Source organism: Bidens hawaiensis, unplaced genomic scaffold (genome assembly GCF_021521415.1).
Source record: "Bidens hawaiensis isolate Kalapana, Puna unplaced genomic scaffold, B.hawaiensis_p1.1 tig00054818_1, whole genome shotgun sequence".
Classification (NCBI taxonomy): domain Eukaryota; kingdom Viridiplantae; phylum Streptophyta; class Magnoliopsida; order Asterales; family Asteraceae; genus Bidens; species Bidens hawaiensis.
Window position 1 is genome coordinate 1 of NW_027499869.1, and position 22,261 is coordinate 22,261.

Consider the following 22,261-nt stretch of genomic DNA (forward strand, 5'->3'; position numbering starts at 1 on the left):
ATGGATCTCTTTGGTCCTGTGAGTGTACCAAGCACTGGGAAGAAAAGATATTGTCTTGTGATCATTGATGACTATTCAAGATATACTTGGGTTTATTTCCTGAGTACAAAGATGAGGCTGCTGAATTCATTATGAATTGTACTAACAGGGTGGAGAACAAATTGGATAAAAGGGTTAAAGTGATAAGAAGTGACAATGGTACTGAGTTCAAAAATGGAGTTATTGAAGAATTTGGCAACAACAAAGGAATACTTCATCAATTCTCAGCTCCTAGAACTTCTGAACAGAATGGTGTTGCTGAGAGAAGAAACAGAACATTAATTGAAGCAGCAAGAACCATGCTAGCTGATGCTAATCTGCATGTTACCTTTTGGGCAGAAGCTATTAATACAGCATGTTATGTTTAGAACAGGGTACTAATAAAAAAAAGTCACAACACGACTCCATATGAAATTTTCAATAACAGAAAACCCTATATCAAGTTTTTCAAAGCCTTTGGTTGCAAATGTTCTCTGTTGAACACAAAGGATTACTTGTACAAGTTTCAAGCTAAATCCCTAGACTGTTTCTTTGTAGGCTACTCTACTCACTCTAAGGCCTACAGAGTGTATGTGAAAGATTATTTGGTTGTGATTGAATCCTCAGATGTAGTTTTCAATGAAAACCAATTCAACACAGTTGATGGTGCATCATGGTTATTTGATTTAGAGAAATTGATAAAGTCTTTTAAGATCTATCCTGAAGACTATGATGAAAGCTTTCTAAAAACCAGTGTGCTTGAAGAGTCTAACCAAAAGACATTGGATTTGGAAAAGCTGTGGAAAAGGGTTGCAAATCAAGAAAAGGAATATCCATTCATAAAGGATCCCTCAAATGAAATTGTTGAGCAAGTTCAAGAAAATGATCATGAAAACAATCAAAGTCCTTAACAAGATCATGTAGAAAACATTCAAGACAATCAAGAGGTGCAAAATGATCAAGTTCAAGATGAGGGAAACCCAAGCAACCAAGCAAGTGAGGAAGAAGCTGTATCAACAGCAAGGTTTCAAGATCTGTTTGAAGGATTGAATATGGAAAACAATGGTGCATCCACTTCAAGACAGAATAATGAAGAAGCACCAGAGTTTCATGATGCTTAGACTGAATTGATCATTGAGGAACTAGATCTCAATGAATTAAATTTTGACACTAATATATCTACTGATATGATAGTGCAAACCCCATATGTTGAAAGGAATCATCCTTCTGAAAACATCATTGGAGATATATATGAAAGAGTTACAAGAAGTCATTCTGAAACTGCAAACATCTGTTTGTACTCTTGCTTTCTATACCAGATAGAACCAAAGAACATTGTTCAAACTCTGAAGGACAATAACTGGGTAGAAGCAATGCAAGAGGAGTTGGCTTAGTTCAGAGATCTACATGTTTGGGATCTTGTGGATAGGCCAAGAAACAGATCTGCAATTGGAACAAAATGGGTTTTCCAAATAAAAGGGATGAGATGGGTATTGTGATTAAGAATAAAGCTAGACTTGTTGCACTTGGATGCCTACAAGAAGAAGGAATTGACTTTGAGGAAGTCTTTTCACCAGTTGCAAGACTTGAAGCTATTAGGATTTTTCTTGCATATGCTGCCTCAAAGAACATTAGGGTATTCCAACTTGATGCCAAGTCTGCATTCCTAAATGGAAAGATTGACGAAGAGGTGTATGTTACTTAACCACCAGGTTTGAGGATCCAATGTTCCTAACAGGGGTGTACAAATTAAACAAAGCCTTATATGGATTACATCAGGCTCCTAGAGCATGGTATGATGAGTTGTCAAACCATCTTCTTGAAAATGGTTTCCAAAGGGGAGCTATTGACAAGACACTCTTCTACAAAAGGAAGGAATCAGATTTGCTGCTCATACAAGTCTATGTAGATGATATCATCTTTGGGTCAACTAATGAACAAATGTGTATGGAGTTTGAAGGGGTAATGAAATCCAAATACAGCATGAGCTCTATGGGAGAGATGAACTTCTTTCTGGGACTGCAAGTTCAACAGAAAACTGATGGGATTTTCATTCACCAAACTAAGTATGTGCAGGACATCTTGAATATATTCAAATGTCATGAACTCAAAACTGCTTCAACTCCAATTGACACAAAAGAAAAGATGATAGCTGATGAAAAGGGGGAGCCTGTGGATGAGCATGAGTATAGAGACAAAATTGGATCCCTGATGTACCTAACTGCTACAAGACCTGACATTATGTATGTTGTTTGTGACTATGCAAGATTCTAGTCAAGTCCAAAAGTTTCTCACATGAATGCAGTCAAGAGAATTTTTACATACTTGAAAGGAAGACCATACTTGGGGATTTGGTATCCAAAGAACCAGTCCTTTGATTTGATAGCCTACAAAGACAGTGATTATGATGGATGTAACATGAGCAGGAAGTCAACCTCAGGTGGATGTCAGTTTCTAGGAGACAGGCTGGTGTCATGGCAATGCAAGAAGTAGACCACTGTGTCCATATCAACTGCAGAAGCTGAATACATTGCTGCATTTGCTTGTTGTTCCCAAGTTCTCTGGATTCATAACCAAATGCGGGACTATGGTTTGAATTTTTTTGAACACTCCTATTTTTATTGATAATACTGCTGCAAATGTTACTGTTAAGAATCCAGTCCAACATTCAAATACTAAGCACATTGAAATCAGACATCACTTCATAAGAGATTGCAGTGAAAAATGTTTGATTGAAATGAAAAGAGTTGATACAAGTGACAACTTGGCTGACCTATTCACCAAACCACTTGACAGAACCAGATTCAACTTTCTTTTGAAAGCTCTGGGGATGATCAACTCTGATGAAGTCTGATTGAGGATGTGTACTTATCTATGCCAACTGACTATCTTTTGAATGCTTTCTTGAATTTTGTGTGAATATGCCTGAATATGATACTTTTTAATGTTGACTGATATGTGCTTAAGTGATTATTTGTGCAAATTAGATATCATTGATACTTTTTCATGTAATTCAGTTGATGCCAGTATGTGATGTCATGATGAGTGATTTTGATTTGAATTACTTGACTGTGTATTCTTATCTGACATCCATGGTAAATTGCTTGCATATGTATGTTATCTGATCATATGTTGTTATTAGGATAGGATAGACTATGAATATTAGTAATGTCTGCTTGTTTTGATGATGTTCTCTATGATCAAGATTTGAATATGTTACAACTGTTTGTGTCAAAATGTGTCTTTATGTCAAAATTAAATAATCAAATGAATTTTCAAATGAATTTTTGCATAATCACAAGAATTTTGATCAAAACATGAGCAAGTTGTTATTGGTGCAGAGATATGATAATACTGTTCAGTTCAAGCTTTAGAGAAGCTTAAAAGAAATTTTTCAAATGAAAAGTCTCAAAGAGTTACTTTTGCTGAAAATTATATCATTTGCTCAAATTGGAAAGGCATATACTTGTATATGTTTGGTCCTGTCATTTGTTCTCAGATTTGATAGGACAACCATTAACCTAGAAAACTGAAAGCATTTGGGGCAAACTTTAACTTGTTTTCTATTCTCAAACTTAAAATTATGTCAATAATTCTGATTTGAAAGGACATATACTCACATATATGTTTGGTCCTGTTGACCACTTATGGTCGAACAGAATAGCCATTTACCTGACAAATAAGAGATATTGGGGTGTTTGAATTTAAAACTGTTTTAATATGGGAAACGATAGTACATTGACTACTTAGCCAATCATATGGATTTAATAAGCCAAAAGGGCACTTAGTACAGTCATTAACAAGTATGGTTGCTTTCTCATGATGTGTAAAATCTAAGGTGATATAAACATAAAGAAATTGCTATGACTTATGTGGAGTTACATTGTTGTCTATGCATGTTCCTATATAAATCTTTCCAAATGATAGGCAGAAAAGTGATTATCCAGTCATACACAAGCTTGTTGGTATTTGGTCACCAAAATGAAATGTCTGATTTAAAAGAATGACACAGAACAGTTGTAAACAGCATAATTTTTAAATATTTTATCAACCAAAAGTTGATTAATGTTCACAAACCTTTTTTTAAGGAAATGCAAACATGAGGGTTAATTCAAGAACTACAAGGGTGGAGGCAATCATATTTGTCCTTTAAACATCATGAATGAAAAGCATGTAAGTCCGACTAGCGTGGCATGTAAGTCCAACGTTCAACCTCACATATGTTTGTAAAATTGAAAAGAAGAAACTAATTTTTTTTTAAATATGTTCTGTCATTAAAAGTTTTGACCAAATCTAGGGGGTCAAAGCCAAATTGGGGTGATCTGGAGAAAGCCAAATAAGCCTTGAGAATAGATAAGGAGTATCATAAAACAACATGTGTTTTCCATTAAGAATCATGCATATTAATTAAACTTAATCATATCACCAAAGAGATGAAATTCATGTTAAGTCTAGACTTGTTGTTAACCTATCTATATTGTCATAATAATGCTGAAAATGAAGTATTGAGAAGGCTACTTAGTCAAGATGATCCCATAATTGAGATCTTTTCAGCAAAGAAAGAAATAGTTTTGAAAGGAATCATGACTGAAATTTGATCTCTAAATGCACAATTTGCTCTTAAACAGTGATTTCTTATTGATGAATACAGTAAACAATTGGTTTAAGTCAAAAAGAGATGCATTTTGCCTACAAAAGGTTGAATATGTATTTTCGGGCAAGGTTTGATGTTTTCTAACATTCTCGGGCACAAAACAGTTGAATATGTATTTTCGGGCAAGGTTTGATGCTTTTAAACCTTTCCGAGCAAGCTTAGCCACTTTGGACTAAGTTTATGTTTTTCGGGCATGCTTTGAAGTGTTTACACTTTCTGGGTAGGGTACTCAAAATTCTAACTTCCCGAGCATGCTTGATGTCTGAACATGTGAATATGTGATCTAGCTAGCTATCTCTTGATTCAAGCAAGCTTTGCATCTTATGTGTTGTATCTGTTTCTTTGAAATTACAAGTGTTTTCGGGCAGACCTTGTCTACCGGGCACATTTTATATATTTCGGGCACACTTTGATTTCAAAGGTTCCTCAATATACTTGGTAATTTCAAAATTAACTTTCCGAGTACACTTTGTGTTAGGAATCCACCCCTAGAACACTTTGTATTTCTTGAAGGTTTCGGGAATACTTTGCATCAAAGTATACTTGATTGATTGTGTGAATTTACTTTTTCGGGTAAGGTTAGTTAATAGTAGAATTATTCGGGCAATGTATGTAAATTAGATGTATGCTATTTTGGTATCTTTGTTGATCCCTAGCAAGGTTGCCTACTTGATATTTAGTACTTGATTATATTAACTTATGATTTGGTTCTCAAGCAATCTTGTATTTCGAGTAAGCTTTCTTCACTTTCAACTTCTAATTTATACCCGAGTAAGCTTTGAGTAAGTGGAATATACAGGCATGCTTTGCAAATCTTACCATGCCAATTTCCGGGCAAGGTTTGCTAACTTAGAGTTAGATGTTTTCAAATGTGAATAAGTAAAATTGGATAAGATTACCGTTTGACAGCTAATAATTCACTGAACGACAAAATGCATTTAAAACCCACTTTCAAAAGGTATACAAGAGGGAGTGGAGATATTTTTCAACATTATTTTTCCCTCCCTCTCTCTCTCCTTCCACTGCATACTCAAAGAAACCCAAATCGACTTATCGAATTCTAAAATAATCCAAACCCTAACTTTACCAGCCCTAAAATTCCGACTCGGTAAACAATAATAATATGATTTCCGATCACGATTAGATGATTATGAGATTTGATTATGTATTTTCGCTGACACTCTGTTTTGTGTGTAGGTTTTAAATTTGTCGAAGAACAGGTTCTTAATGACTTTTCTCTTTCTCTTCTTCACTTTTACAACCTGGAATTGCTTAAAGTTATGAACTTTATGACTAATTTCACTTTGAATATGTTTGATTGTGTTTTTTTAGATATGTCGGACGAAAATGATCCGAGATACTCCTTTGAGCAAAAGCATAACATGTGCGCTCTTTTACAAGTCACGCCAAAGAACGAAGAAGTTGCCACAATTATACAATGGTTGCAACGATCAAACATCCGGTTTGCACTAACAGAAAATCCAGTAATTTACCGGAATCATTCATTGGATTTTTGGAACTCGACAAGGTTGATTGATGATGTGAATGGCCGACATATAGAAGCCAACGTTGCCAGCAATGAAGTAAGAGTGGACGAGGCTGTGATTCGAAGGTGTCTAACCCTAATCCGATCCATCTTACAACTGCTCAACTATACAAGGTTTTTGTCAAGTGTATAGGTTATCAAGGGAATACAAAAGATGGGCAATTTCAAAAGGGCATGTTCCCTACCATTTACAGATTTTTAATTCATCATATCATACAGGGGTTTGCACCGAGGAAAGGGTCTAGGACCCTCATGAGCAGGGATTTGGCAAACGCTACTGTTGCGGTACTATTTAACTATTCGTTCAACTTTTCGAGAATGATATTTGACGGATTAGTTCAGAATTTGGAAAGACCAATCAAGCAGAAGTTTTTAGCTTATCCAAGATTCCTTCAAATAATTTTCAATCAAGAGTTGGAAAACTTACCAACTACAGGAATCACATATATTCTGCAAAATCCTGACACATTTATAAGAATAGAGAATCTGGCTAGCACAGGCAGATTTGATCCAGAGGAAGTGTATGAGGATCTACCCTGGTTATTGTTTGCTGATATACTGATACCTCCGTTGAATGTGCTATTGTCTGAAGATGAAGAGGATGTTGATGAAGGTAATAATGAGGATGATGGAGGTGATGACAATTCGGATGATGGAAATGATGATGATAATGCTGGCAATATGGAAGGAGGAGATGAAAACATTGAGGTACTTGTACAACCTCAGGGGGGGGGGGGCAACAGATTATACCAGATCAACCTTCACCCATTGTCCACACCCATCAAACACCACCAACCACACCAATTGCCTCACCACCATAAACACCACCTGCCAACAGCCCAATTCAAACAGATACATTCATTCCTAGTCCACCTCCTACCCTAAACCAATCACCACCACCAGACTAAACCAAACTCCACCACATTCCTCTCCAATAATAAATGACCAAATAACTCAATCACCACCTACTCACATGCCTATCCAACCCCAATCCCAACCTGATATCCAATCCTAAACTCAAACCCAACCCCAAATCCAAACCCAAACACAATCCCCACCACAAAACCAAGCATCAGTCCATATACCATAACCCTTCCACACTTCACCATCCAACAACCCTCCCTCAAGTGCCTACCTATTCCAAAGAAACTTTGATCTCATTTTCCAGAACATTGATCTCAAAGGTGAAAATTCTGAGTTAAGAAACGAAAATGCTGAACTTAAGGCTCAGTTGGATGCTGCTAATGACAAAATTCGAACCCTGGAGCAGGAGGTTGAGAAGACCTCAGCTGCCCCAAAACAGGGGGAGAATATACATGAACCAACTGATGTTGCTGGTACTGCTGATACTGAAGAGGTTGAAATGGTGGATGTAGGAGTTAAAAACAACTGGTTTTGATGGTTTAACTTGTTTGTTGAATGCATATGATGATGATGAGGATAGTGAAGAATGAAGGATAGCTGATGATGATTATGAGGCAGATTTGTCTGAATGAGAGGAGCAGAATTATGATGTGAATGATGAAATAATGAATGTTGTATGGAGTGATGAGGATGAGGAAAGAGGAGAGAAAGAGACTGAGGTCAGAGATAATATGTTGAATATGAATGTCAATGTGGTTATTAATGAAAATACTGAAGTGATTACTAATGATAATGCTGCTGAAAAACAAACTGAAGTGATTATAAATGATAATAATGCTGCTACTGAGGAGCCTACTCCTGCTGAACCTGAACCTGAAAGCTCCAAGAGGGTAGAGCATGATGAAGAGATGGATTAATTAGACAAAGAGATTGATTATTATGTTTCTGAAACTGAAGAAGATTTAAAAAAGAATATTAGAAAAGGGTAAAGCAAAGGTATATGATGAAGAGCCTGTTAAGGCAGATGTTGTTAGAGAAGAGGAAGATGAAGAAGATAAAGCAACTGCTACTGCCAGGAAATTACAACAAGCGATAAATGAAACATGGGAGAGGGAATGCATTGCCCGAACCATGGATCTTTTGGAGTTGGCAGAGCAGGAAGCCCTGATTAATCAAGCAAATGTTGCTAGAATGATTGATGAAGAGGAGACTGATGATCAAGTTGTTATTGAGGCTATAATAAATCTGAAGAGAAATGAGGAAGTGGATAATACACTAGCTTTGGTGTTGAGCAAATTCAGTCAGCCTCAAAATGAAACAAACTCAAAGGCTGAACCAGGAAAGAATATGAATATGGATTTAAATTTTGAAGAAATTGGTGAATCAGTTGAAACAATTTTTGCAAACAAATGTGCTGAACAATTAAGATAAGATATAAGAAAGAACCCATCCGATTGGGATTGTGAAGATGATTCAAGGTATGGAAAGAAATATACAAGAAAAAGAGAAACCTATGATCAAGCTGGGGAAGATGAATCAGTCAAGAAGGGGAGATATGATGAAAAGAATAAGTATTTTGTTTAAACCCCTGATGAGAAAGGAAGTCCTATTAGGGAAATTCTTCTACAAACCCTAAAACCAGGTGAAGTTGTTAAAGGAGTACCAAATATCCCAATCACTGAAAATCCAACTCCTGATGAACCAAAGATTGATGCTGTAGATGAATTTACAGAGGAGGAGGAGGATGAATCTAATGATGATGATGATGAAAGTGATCAGGGAAAAGGTGATGACAATGCCAATGTTGAGGCTCCTGAAGTGACAATGACTGAAGAACAAAGGAGAAGCATTGAGCAGAGATTTTGATTGAAGCTAAGAAGAAAAATCCTCTGGTTGTTAAACTGATGAGTTTTGGAATAGGCTTTGAAACCTTATATTCTCTGAATGATGATGAGTTGCAAAAGAGATTGGAGAATGAAAGGGACACTGTTGAGAAATTAATACAGCAGAAGAACAAAGATAGCCAGAAATATAGAGATTATTTGAGAAGACATGGCTATTCTGAAAAAGATTTTTCAAGTTTGAAAAGCTCAGAGATGCTTATAATAACACAAGAGAAGAAGTGAAAGTAAAATTTGTTAAAGAAAATGAGCTTGCTGAGAAACTTGAAGCTCTGAAAAAGAAATATGCAGGAAAATGTGGTTATTTGATGGATAAGGGAATGGCACCAGAAGCAGTGAATAGCCTAACTATGGCTGTTGTTGAGTCACTCTACAACAAATTTCAAAAGAAAGATCAATTGAAGAGGGTGATACCTGAGCCATCTATTGTACAGCCAATGGGAGATCAAGAAAAAACCCCTACAAAGAAAAGAAAAATCATGACACTCAAGGAGAAACAAAAGGCCCAAGTTGAGAAAGATAAATCAAAAGAGGCAATTGTTGATGAAACCCCAATCCCAGTGGAAATAAAACCTGAACCAGTTGATGAACATATTTTTCCATGGGAAAATAAAGAAATGATCAAAATTTTGAGAGGTATAATGGTGAATCAAAAGGATATGGATGAGTATACATTTAATGCTTTGAGTAAAGATGATTTAAAAGAACTGTCTTATCTACAAAAGACTGAGTGGGAAAAAGTTCTGATGGAGGGTGATAACCCTAGAAGTTTTGTTGATGGAAGATTTGTACCTGCACGACTGATGAACAATCCAAGGGTAGTGAATATGATTATTAAATTGTGCAAAGATGCAGGTGAAAAATTTGCAGACCTCATCCTTCTTCCTGCTGAACTTATTGAAGGAATGTATATGAAAGCTTTTTCTATATCTAGGCCTAGCAAACCTATGAAGTCTATCCCATTCACGCCTCCTATCTCAAGACAACACTCATCAGCAGGCAGAGGTGAATCAAATAGAGCTGGATCCCAAAGACAAACAAGACCACAATCAAATGTGGATCTTCCAAGAACTCTCTAATTTGACTCAGTCTCTAAGTCTCTAAAGGTGATCATAGAAAGCAGACAGCTGAGAGACATATTTATGAGAGGTGATTTTGCTGAATACACTCAAGAACAATTGGAGAAAATGGCCACACTTAATCTGTATGATTATCATGACACAAACAAGTTGGCTGGGAGACAGCAGAATGAACTCTCTAAGTTCCTGAATGATGAAGCTGACAAAGGATTCCCATTCTTGAAAGAAAAGAAAAGCTGGAAGTGTTGGGTTTTAACAAGATTATCAAAGTCCATATAACCCATTATATGTTAAAACGCAGCGGATAATAAAGTTTTAAATCTTTTTAGTTTGATAAATAAAAACCGATTTTATATAGATTAACCCAATGCCCGGATCCATATACAAAATACATGATATCAAAACAACCATAGGGTGTTGCATGAATCATACCTTCAAGTCCGAAAGATAAAGAGGATGAAAGATATGAACGGCTAGCTTCCAATGGAGGAAACCTCAAGCTTGTATACCCAACGAGCTCCAACAAACACCTTGGTTGCTAGGGTCCTAACACTTGCAAAAACAAACCCTTTGTACTTATTCTTCTTCTTGCTCACGGCTAAAATGAGGGGAGAAAGAGAGAAGAGATGTGTGTGAGAGAGAAGGTGTAAATATTATTCACCCAAGAATAATAATCCTCCAATGGTATCTCTTGCATGTCTTGAAAGAAATAAAAGGATCAAATCCACTTTTAATTACTTACAATTATTTACTTATATGTTTTATGTTATAAAACATATCATAAGTAACATGCAATATGTTATTTAACCAATTTAAATAACATATCTCAAAATATAAATTATCCATATAATTTATTTAACAGACAAATGCAAATATTTAGAAAACCATTTTCCAAATATTATAAGTGTTGATATTTATTAACTAGATCATATCTAATAATAAATATCGTGGTGTTTGTCTAGCTTGTTATTAGGTATGGCCCGACTTGGATCAATACGTACTAGCCACATCAACTCTAATATGTGTCTTGGGCAGATCGATTCCAACAATCTCCCACTTGCTCAAGATGCATAGAAGATTGATGCAAATATCAAATATCGCCAAACAACGGTTTACTATCCCTAATACGCATGATGAAGGGCCATTCAATAACATCATCCCCTTCAAGTCCCATACTTGAAAATGATTTAGGTGAAACTATCATTTATCCTTTTGCCACAAATGTCATGTTAAATCCAGAGACACAGAGTGATCATTCTCTGTTGATTTAACTTTTCAGGCCTTAGATATTTAACTCTCAACGAATAAGGGGGACAAATCCCCTATTGACTACATACGTCTCTCACTATCACCTTATACAATACTTGAGCTTAGCCTTATGTACTGACATGTTTCAGAGCATCGAAGAACTAAGTCAAAGTATAATAGTCGATGAATATCAAGACCCAATATGTATCTCAGGTCAGAGGATACTATGATGTTCGCCTTTACTCAAATTTACTTATGATCATAAATCACAAGGATTCCATGCAGTAAAATTGAGGGCGGGTCATGTCCAATATTTATCCCATAAATATCTATGATCCTTGGCAGCAAACCCTTGCTCTATATTTATGCCTTATGAATATCCACCAATCCAAGTTGATAGTAGTCTTACCTTCATATTTGTTCCCACAAATATGAACGACTACGGACATTTAGAATAATTAACTTATTCACGGATTTAAACATGCTAAAATGGAACATAACTCAAAAGTCATAATCATAAACCATAATCATATGAATGAGCCAAAATAACAATTGTTCCGATATCCAAATACAAAATAGATCAAATCCAATCACTAGAATATCGAAGTGTCGGGTCCCTTTGATTTCAGCTGGATCTTAATCAATCAAGTCATAACTCACACAGATTAATCGTGTTGACAAGAGAGTTAATGACGGGTTTCTATATTTAGAAATATATCCGTTTGTTAAAGGCGGAATCAATAACAAACATACGGTTGCAATAAATAATCACAGGTAGAAGGCATACTCAAGATTCACTCAAAAGATTTCCATTTATATAATGTTAATCATACAAAAGGATAATCGATTTAGGGTTTTCTAGGAATCCTAAGACAGCCGTCACACAATATTCTCTCAATAAATGAGTCAGTCTTATCCGAATTGTGTGCTCTGTGCTTCTCTCTGGCGGCGTGCCCTAAACATTCTATTTATAAGCCTGCCAACCTAGGAAAGTTGTCATTCCTTATAGAAACCCTATCCGATAATACATATTCAAATTACATATTCAAAATAAACTAAGTGTAAAACAAGTCTTCCGGGTAGGCTTTTCATTAATCTTCAGTCTCCGAGTACGCAGTGTACTCGGCCTTCCTTCAGACTTGGTAAACATAGAAGTGTACTCGGGATCAGTTTCCGGGTAGACTTTACTTAAAGAATATTTTACCAAGTAAAATATTCACCGAGTAGACTTCAGTCTTCTTGACTTTGCCAGACTTTGCCCGACAATCCCTTACGAGCAACCTTGTTCTTCGATGATCCAATTCAACTTTTTGCCACAAATAACTTATTAGCAAAGCATACTCGGGAGTACAGTTCCTTGTTTGAGTTGAACCTTGCCTGATGTTACTTAGAGATATATTCCATTTATACATCAAGCTTGCTCGGACCTTAATTATTAAAGAATACCTTGCCCGGTCTTCCAATCACTTGGCTTCATGGACTTGGTTGACCAAACCTTACTCGGAAGAGTAAAATACTTGGTCTTGAAGAACAAACCTGCTTGACAAAGTGAACCTTGCTCGGAGATACCAAATCAGTGATCCTTACTCGGGAATGCACTAAATTAGTATACCTTGCCCGGATATCCACTTAAGAAGACTAATTGAAGTAAACCTTGCCCAGGAGGCAAAATCTCATACCCGGCTAAGTAAAAGCTTGCTCGGATCCCAAGGTGTGCTCGGATTCAATACATAGCAGATTCTGAGGAGGTTGAGAAGATTCCAATCTTCCATATTCTTCATTTAGGTCAAATCTCCTCATTTGGGTCAAACAATTGACCCAACACGAAGTCCTAAGGCGCAAGTATGACCCTCATGCTTTGGCCTTTCAAGGAGCTTCGTAAGTGGATCCGCAATGTTTTGATCAGTGTGAACTTTGCGAATACATATCTTTCCCTTTTCAACTTCATCCCTTATGTAGTTGATTCTCCGCTCAATGTGCCTAGTCTTTTGATGTGCACGGGGTTCCAAGATTTGAGCAATCGCACCCTCGTTGTCACAAAAGATTTCTAGAGGATCCTGAATGGTACGGACTACCCCTAGATCGGCAATGAACTTTCTAATCCATGCAGCTTCTTGAGCTGCCAAGGAGGCGGTGATGTATTATGATTCAGTGGTGGACAAGGCTACCACGTCTTGTTTTGCTCTCTTCCAATAGACAGCACCACCATTTAGAACAAAGACATATCCCGATTGTGATCGAGAATCATCTCGATCCGTTTGGAAACTCGCATCAGTGTAACCCTTTACAACGAGTTCCTCCTCACCAGGGCCATATATCAAAAACATATCCTTAGTCCTCCTAAGGTATTTCAATATGCTCTTAACCGCCATCCAATGGCTGGTTCCCGGATTTTGTTGGTATCTACTTGTCATGCTCAAAGCGCATGACACATCTGGTCTTGTACAAATCATGGCATACATAATGGATCCTATAGCAGATGCATATGGGATTCCATTCATTTTGTCTTGCTCATCCTTTGAGCTTGGACATTGAGAAGTACTCAATATCGTTCCTCTTTGAATAGGTACCAAACCTTTCTTAGAGTTTTCCATCTTGAACCTTTTCAAGATCTTGTCAATGTATGCACTTTGATTCAAACCTATCAACCGCCTTGATCTATCCCTATAGATCCTTATTCCCAGAATATAGGCGGCCTCACCAAGATCCTTGATGGAAAAACGACTTCCAAGCCAGGCTTTTACACCCTCCAAGGTTGGAATGTCATTTCCAAATAGTAATATGTCATCGACATATAATACCAGAAAGGTAATGATGCTCCCACTAGTTTTCTTATACACACAAGCTTCATCAGCATTTTTGATGAATCCAAATTTCTTAACTTCATCATCAAAACGGTGATTCCAACTCCTAGATGCTTGTTTCAATCCATAGATTGATTTCTTCAACTTGCATACTTTATTAGGATGTTGTGGATCGACAAAACCTTCAGGCTGAACCATATAGACATCTTCTTCAAGGTGTCCATTTAGAAAAGCAGTTTTGACATCCATTTTCCATATCTCATAGTCATAATATGCGGCTATGGCAAAAAATATCCTTATAGACTTTAACATCGCCACGGGCGAGAAAGTTTCATCATAATCAACCCCTTGAGTTTGAGTGAAACCCTCTGCTACAAGTCTAGCCTTATAAGTATCCAAGTTTCCATGCATATCAGTTTTCTTCTTGAAAACCCACTTACTTCCAACCAGTTTGGAATTTAGAGGTGGAGCAACTAGGTCTCATACTTGGTTGTCATGCATGGATTGCATCTCAACGTTCATGGCTTCCAACCATTTATCACAATCAGATTGTGACATTGCATCTCGGTATGTGGTTGGTTCACCAGAATCTACCACATAGCATCCATCCATGAAAAATCAATATCTTTCAGGTGGAGTGCTAATTTGATCTTCATCAACCACCTCTTGTTGATCGCTAGTGTCAACCAAACGTGTATCGGCTTGTGGTTCTCGATCCTCCTTGAGTTCCATAGTTCTATCAGTTCCTTCCATAAGGAACCTTCTTTCCAAGAACTTAGCCTTGCGAGCTATAAACACTTTATGCTCATTTGGATTGTAGAAGTAATATCCCATTGAATCTTCGGGATATCCTGCAAAGATACACTTAGTGGAATGGCTTTCTAGTTTATCAGGGGTGTAGATCTTAACATAAGCCTCACATCCCCATACCTTTAAATATGATAATGATGGAACCTTTCCATGCCATATTTCAAAAGGTGTCCTTTTCACTTTCTTGGTTGGTGCCATATTTAAAATACGGGCAGCAGAGATCAGTGCGAGACCCCAAAATGATAGAGGTAATGTGCTTCTAGCCATCATGGATCGAACCATATCCAATAGAGTTCGATTTCTCCTTTCAGGCACATCATTATGTTGTGGTGTTCCGGGTGGAGTAAGTTGTGAGACAATACCACAACTCCTAAGATGTTCCAAAAACGCATCATTGAGGTATTCACCTCCTCTATCGGATCGAAGTACTTTGATTGTTTTGTTGAGTTGATTTTGTACTTCATTTTGGAAGACTTTGAGCATTTCAAAGGCTTCATTTTTGTGTCTTAACAAGAACACATACCCATAGCGACTATAATCGTCGGTAAAGGTAATGAAGTATCTTTCACCATTCCTTGTCATTGTCCTAAAAGGACCACATACATCCGAATGTATGATACCTAATATCTCTTTCGCCCTTTCATTAGTTCCACTAAATGGTTCTTTGGTCATTTTTCCTAATAAACAAGATTCACATTTAACAAGATTATCAAAGTCCATATAACCCATTATATGTTAAAACGCAGCGGATAATAAAGTTTTAAATCTTGTTAGTTTGATAAATATAAAACCGATTTTATAGAGATTAACCCAATTCCCGGATCCATATACAAAATACATGCTATCAAAACAACCATAGGGTGTTTCATGAATCATACCTTCAAGTCCGAAAGATAAAGAGGATGAAAGATATGAACGGCTAGCTTCCAATGGAGGAAACCTCAAGCTTGTATAAACAACGAGCTCCAACAAACACCTTGGTTGCTAGGGTCCTAACACTTGAAAAACAAACCCTTTGTTCTTATTCTTCTTCTTGCTCACGGCTCAAATGAGGAGAGAAAGAGAGAAGAGATGTGTGTGAGAGAGAATGTGTAAATATTATTCACCCAAGAATAATAATTCCCCAATGGTATCTCTTGCATGTCTTGAAAGAAATAAAAGGAGGAGAGAGAAGATGGAGGAATTTTCCCACCCAAATTTCAAATCCACTTTTAATTACTTACAATTATTTACTTATATGTTTTATGTTATAAAACATATCATAAGTGACATGCAATATGTTATTTAACCAATTTAAATAACATCTCTCAAAATATAAATTATCCATATAATTTATTTAACACACAAATGCAAATATTTAGAAAACCATTTTCTAAATATTATAAGTGTTGATATTTATTAACTCATATCTAATAATAAATATCATGGTGTTTGTCTAGCTTGTTATTAGGTATGTCCCGACTTCGATCAATACGTACTAGCCACATCAACTCTAATATGTTTCTTGGACAGATCGATTCCAACAGCAAGATGATCAAGCAGGACAGAACAAGAAATGCTACAAAGTTGAAAAAGATAGCCAGTGCTTAATTGAATTATCAGGTGAGGGTCAAAGATAAGAATCCATTGTCAAATATAAATACATCATTAATCATTTGAAGAAGAATGGCATACCCTAACTACACAGTTCAGAAGAATGGCATCATAGCTGAAATTGAGTATAAAGAAAATGATGGCCACTATGTGCTTAGAAACTCAGAAGGGCTTATTTTGGGAATAATCAGAAGAGATGAAGACCTGACCTACTTGCACAATGAAGATCTAAGAGATATAAGGGATTTGAACATTCCTGAAAGTCACACTCATTATCAAATCCTTTTTATATTTAGGCAAAGGGCAGGAACTGTAATTGTAAATCGAAGACAAGCATCCTACAATGCTTGAAGAAGATGAAGATTTTCTTTAGAATAGGTTTTGCTATGTAATGTCTTCGGACAAAATTCTGAATATGTAATTGTTTATGTTTATGAATATGTAAAAATTTGTTTTTGATTTGATGTGTATTTTAACTATGTGTAAGTAACTGTAGAAGTGTTTTGGGACAGCTAAGGTGTTCCAATCTAGGGGGAGATTGTTGAGTCAAGATTTGATCTAAAAATGATCATAAGGAAGATTGGAATTCTCAACCTCCTCAGAAATCGCTAAGTATGGAACCGGGCACACCTGAGACATCCGAGCAAGGTTTTACTTAGCCGGGCATGATATTTTGCCTATCGAGCAAGGTTATCTTCTAGAAGTCTTCTTTAGTGCATACCCGAGCAAGGTTCACTAGTTAGTGCACACCCGAGAAAGGTTATCTAGTTAGTATATACCCGGGCAGGGTTCACTATATCTAGAAAGTTTGTTCTTTGTAGCCGAGCAAGGTTTACTTCCGAGTAAGCTTTTGGCTAACCAAGCTCATGAAGCCAAGTAATTGGAAGATCGGGCAAGGTATTCATTAATAACAGTGTTCAGAGCAAGCTTGATGTAAGTAATGATATATCACAAGTTACATCGGGCAGAGTTCAACTCAAACAAGCTAAAGTGTTACCGAGCACACTTTGATAAATAAGCTATTCCCTAGGAAGGAGTTGAAAGGACCATGGAAGAACAAGGTTGCTCGTAAGATCTTTTCGGGCAAAGTCTGATAAGGTCAAGAAGATTGAAGTCTACTCGGTGAAAGTTAAAGTATACCCGGAAACAGGATACCTAGTCTACCAAGGAAGGCAGAGCATAAAGTCTACTTAGAGAAGATTACTTCTAAAATGCCTACCCGGAAGACTTGTTTTACACTTAGCTAGTTTTGAATATGTAATTTTAAAATGTATTTTATATTTAGGGTTTCTAGATGGAATGACAGCTGTCTTGAGGTGTCAGGCCTATAAAGGGAATATTTTAGGGCACGCCTCAAAGACAGACGGAAATAGACCTTTCAAAGAATATTTGTTGTGACGGTTGTCAAAGAATAGTACGGACATAAATTTCCATAAGAAACCCTAAAATCGATTATCGTTTGTATGATTTATATTATATTAATGGAAATCTTTTGAGTGATTCTTGTGTTTTAGTTACCTGTTATTAATCTTTTAAGCAACTACCCTGTTTGTTATTGATTCTGCCTTTAACAAACTGTTTTCTTTCCTAAAATAGCATTCGTCATTAACTCGCTTATCGACACATTGAATGTGTTAGTTATGACTTGATTGTGATTGAGAGTGTTTATTCGGGACCGACATTTTAGTCAATGGTCAACAACTTGGACATTTTGGTCAAAAGTCAAACGAGAAGTCAAACTTTGGTCAAAGTCAATGAAAAGTCAAACGTTGGTCAAAGTCAACAAAAAGTCAAACTTTGGTCAAACTTCAAATAAACAAAGGAATATTTTGGATACTAAGGGTTCTAGGAATCGCTTAGCAGATACTTATAGTGCTTTTATGATTTAGGGACTAAAACAACTTTGACTTAAGCAGTTGACTTTCAATTTGAACCGCATTCGAGGTGAGTTTCACTATCCCACTTTTTACTTACTCCTTTTGGGGGGAAAGCATGCAACATACAAACTTTTTGGATAATTTTAGACTTTTTAATACCTCATGGTGTTTCTCAGGTGTTTCTTAGGTGTTTAAGGTGCACGTGCGAAGTTGAAATGAGTCTAAGATGCATGGATCCCACTAAGAATCGAATTATGCTGGGAGTCTTTAATGAAATGTTATGTCTGGGTGTCTTGATACACACTTCGGGTTTTTAAGTGTTTTCGTAAATTACACGCTTCCGCAAATTTAAAAAATTTATTGTAAATGTACTTACCTCAGTTAGGATGAGCAATAATATTTAAATATTTTCCATTATAAATTGGTTGTTCGTTATGACACATGGCTAGATCCTGGTATGTCACGCGCCTCACGGTAAAACTCCGTTAGTCAAAAATTGAGGGTGTAACAGTAGGTTATCATCTGATATGATTACCACGTTCATTTGCAGAAAACTTAGGCTTGCATGTTAGAGAGAAGATAACAAGAGCTTGAATTATATTTTTTTTTATTTATGTTATTTATTGATATTGTACTTTGAAATTTGATAGTTGTGGATTATTTAAATTGTAATAATAGATATTAAATTCTAAATTTTGCATGATAGAACCTTGAGAGCTGTAAGCAATCAGCTCATGCCTGGACATTTCCTCCACAGATTGGGGTGTGACACATTAAATATCCGGCTAACTCCATAGCGGATTCCGTTGTCGATGGCATATGTGCGCGAACCAAAACGCTAATTTCTATAGGTAGCCCATAAATATAATGAGTAACTTTGTTGAAATCAGGGGTGACTGAATGTGGAACAATCCTGTAATACTCAACAAATTTTGTATTATATTCTTTTTAATTCGTTCATATGACTTTATGGTTCCATAACTTTGTTTGGATTTGATCCATCTCACGGATCGAGCAGAACATTTTCAAAATTATATCCTTAAATACTTTTCACTTCAAATTATATAAATTTTCTCTACCTTTCAGCTCGGTTAGGGTATTCCATCACTTTAACGCATCCCCCTTAACATCTAGGAGGTATATTGAACTTTTTCCCTTTCGGTGCATTTGCTGATAACGATTATGGGTTACATTTCCTCCAACCAACGGAGGGTTACAATTGCACCTTTATCACCATAGAATTCTTTCGGGTTATAAACTTTAAAAATTTTGAAATCACATCTCTCATGTATTTTTAGTTTCTTGGTTTTGTTATGTAGCTCATTTTCAACAGTTGAGCTATGATAGCTTTCATCTTCTTTCTTTTCTAGTATTTTTCTTTGAATGAACCGTTTCACTTTTGATACGCCTAAGTCTTTTATTGGAATGTAAAGCACTCCTACTTGGATTGTGTTTCGTTTAACCAATAAGCAGGTTTACGGCTTCTTTAATTTGATCACAAATTCCACTCAGGTATTCGTTTGGTATTGCACGAATATTTTCTTCAACTAATTTTTCTTTATTATTGTTTTGGATTATAGGGTTGATGTTTGCTTGCTCTTTTCCAGACATACTACAAACAAGTAAGACAAAATTTTATATATAGAAAACACACTTCATTATATTAGATTATTTATAGTACATTAAGGAAAAATGTAACAAGCAAATGATCCCTAAGAACTTTATATTATAGTCCTTAATCCATTTCTTGACAATACTCCCCATTTTATCACATTTATTAATGATTTTCTTACCCATTCTTTTATTCTAAATCATTTAATTTCTCAGCTCATCCATCGCTGCATTTGGCGGGTTTGGGTACCCTATAAGTGCGGATGCAACTGGGAAGAGATATGTCGTCTCCTTTGGGTATAGATGTGTATTTGAAACATAAGCATGCATCTCTTCGTCAGGAATGTTATTGGTGTAAAACTCTTGTATGAGTTGGGCCTCATCCCGAATTTTTTTAGCTTGTTCGGAGATTGTTGGTATGTATCCCGTAAAAGGTGGTATGTGGACATAATTTTCATGAAAATCTTGCTCATCTTCTTCATCATCATCCTCGGGTTTAGATGGATAATGGGTCTGTATTTGAAACGTCACTTTTTCATAACCCTCATTTCTGTTTTTCGGCTCCGTCCCGCATAGGTTGGGGCTAGATAATTTGGTGGCGATGACCGAAAGTGCCACTTAATCTTATCAGAATGACAATTCATCCAGCTGGATTAATCCGAACTAGGTTCTTGCTTAAACCAACTCTGGACTTCTATTTCTTCTTAAGGTTGATACAGTGGGATTTCGTATGGGTGGTTTTGTGGTATATTTTCAGTAGTGTCGTCAGATATCTCTATCGGCATTTGTTGACTTCAAGGAAGATACACTGGTTGGTTTATGTACGGTTGCATCGGAACTATCGGTTGATTTTGACCGAAAAACTTAGTATAATAATTGTTCCTGCTAGCCATGTCTGGTAATTCAGGTATGGGTGCTGGATTGGATAATCTTGCTACTCGACGTCTATGAGTAATGTAGTTTTTGCAAGACATCTGTACTAATTGGTTTTAGGGATACGAAGAGTACCAATCCTGTCTTATCCCTACGGGATATAATATGATAATAACAAAAACTTAGGGTTAAAACCTTAGGGCCTAGAAATGTGACCATCAGTTGATACCTAGTTCGTTGAAATGGGTGGTTCTGATACCGTCTTGTCACACCCCGACTTAGGGCCTAGAATTGTGACCATCAGTTGGTGCCTGTTTTGTAAATATATCAGGGTTGCGGGTCGATTTTAGCGAAATACTTTAAGTTATAAAATATGAATATACATTGAAAATTTACTTGGGAATTAAATACCCGAGTATTCGTTTACAAAATTATGTTTTATCATATTACGAGGATTAATTATCAAAATTGAGTCGTTTTGTAACATGAGCTTCTATCTCCATGATGACTTCTAATCCTTGCTAATGCTACTGATGTGATGTGGATATAGTATGAAAAAGTTTAGTTTTCCAAAGTTTTAATTCACACAATGTCCAGTTTTAAATTTTGTAAATGATTATTATCTTAACTAAACCACACATAAATAGACAAGTGTACCTATCGTATATGTAGTAAAGTATAGATAAGAACTAAGTATCGATCCCCAGAACACACTTGTTTGATTGTTTTACTACTAAACCATTGTATTTATTTTAGATAGAAGTAAACATCATAGTGGTTTTGGCTTGATAAATAAGTTTTATAGAGAAATTTAGAAGCTAAATAAAAGACAATATTTTTCGGTTTTATATTTTTAGATAGTTGATCAAAGATAGAAGTGTATCATCTTGGTTCAAACTCCTCTTAACTTGGTTAAAGAGTTAGTTAGTAAACATGTGATTTAAGCTTTCTATGGTGATTAAATGTGGGAATAACACTTTATTCCTAAGTCATGTTATTCCATGATAATTAAAGAAAGAGATATGCATATCTTCATGATCTCCACTAAAACATCATTTTATGTAAGCAAGTGATTTATAATAAATATTCATAAGATTACTCACTTTAAATATGAGACAATTCCTTAAATTACTAAGTGAATTACCCTTGATATTTTAGAGAAAATAACCTTTATATCATACATAAAATACCAATTAAGATTAGTTGAGTCGTAAAGGGTTAATCTTACCAAGTATTAATCCGCACAAATCTTAAACAGTTTTAGAACTCATGTAATAACCATTCAAAAGTTGTTTAGAGTAGGTTATGTTACACACTCACTTTACTTGTAATTAATCGATTTTAATGGATGAACATGAACACACCGTTTCCACAAACATTGTC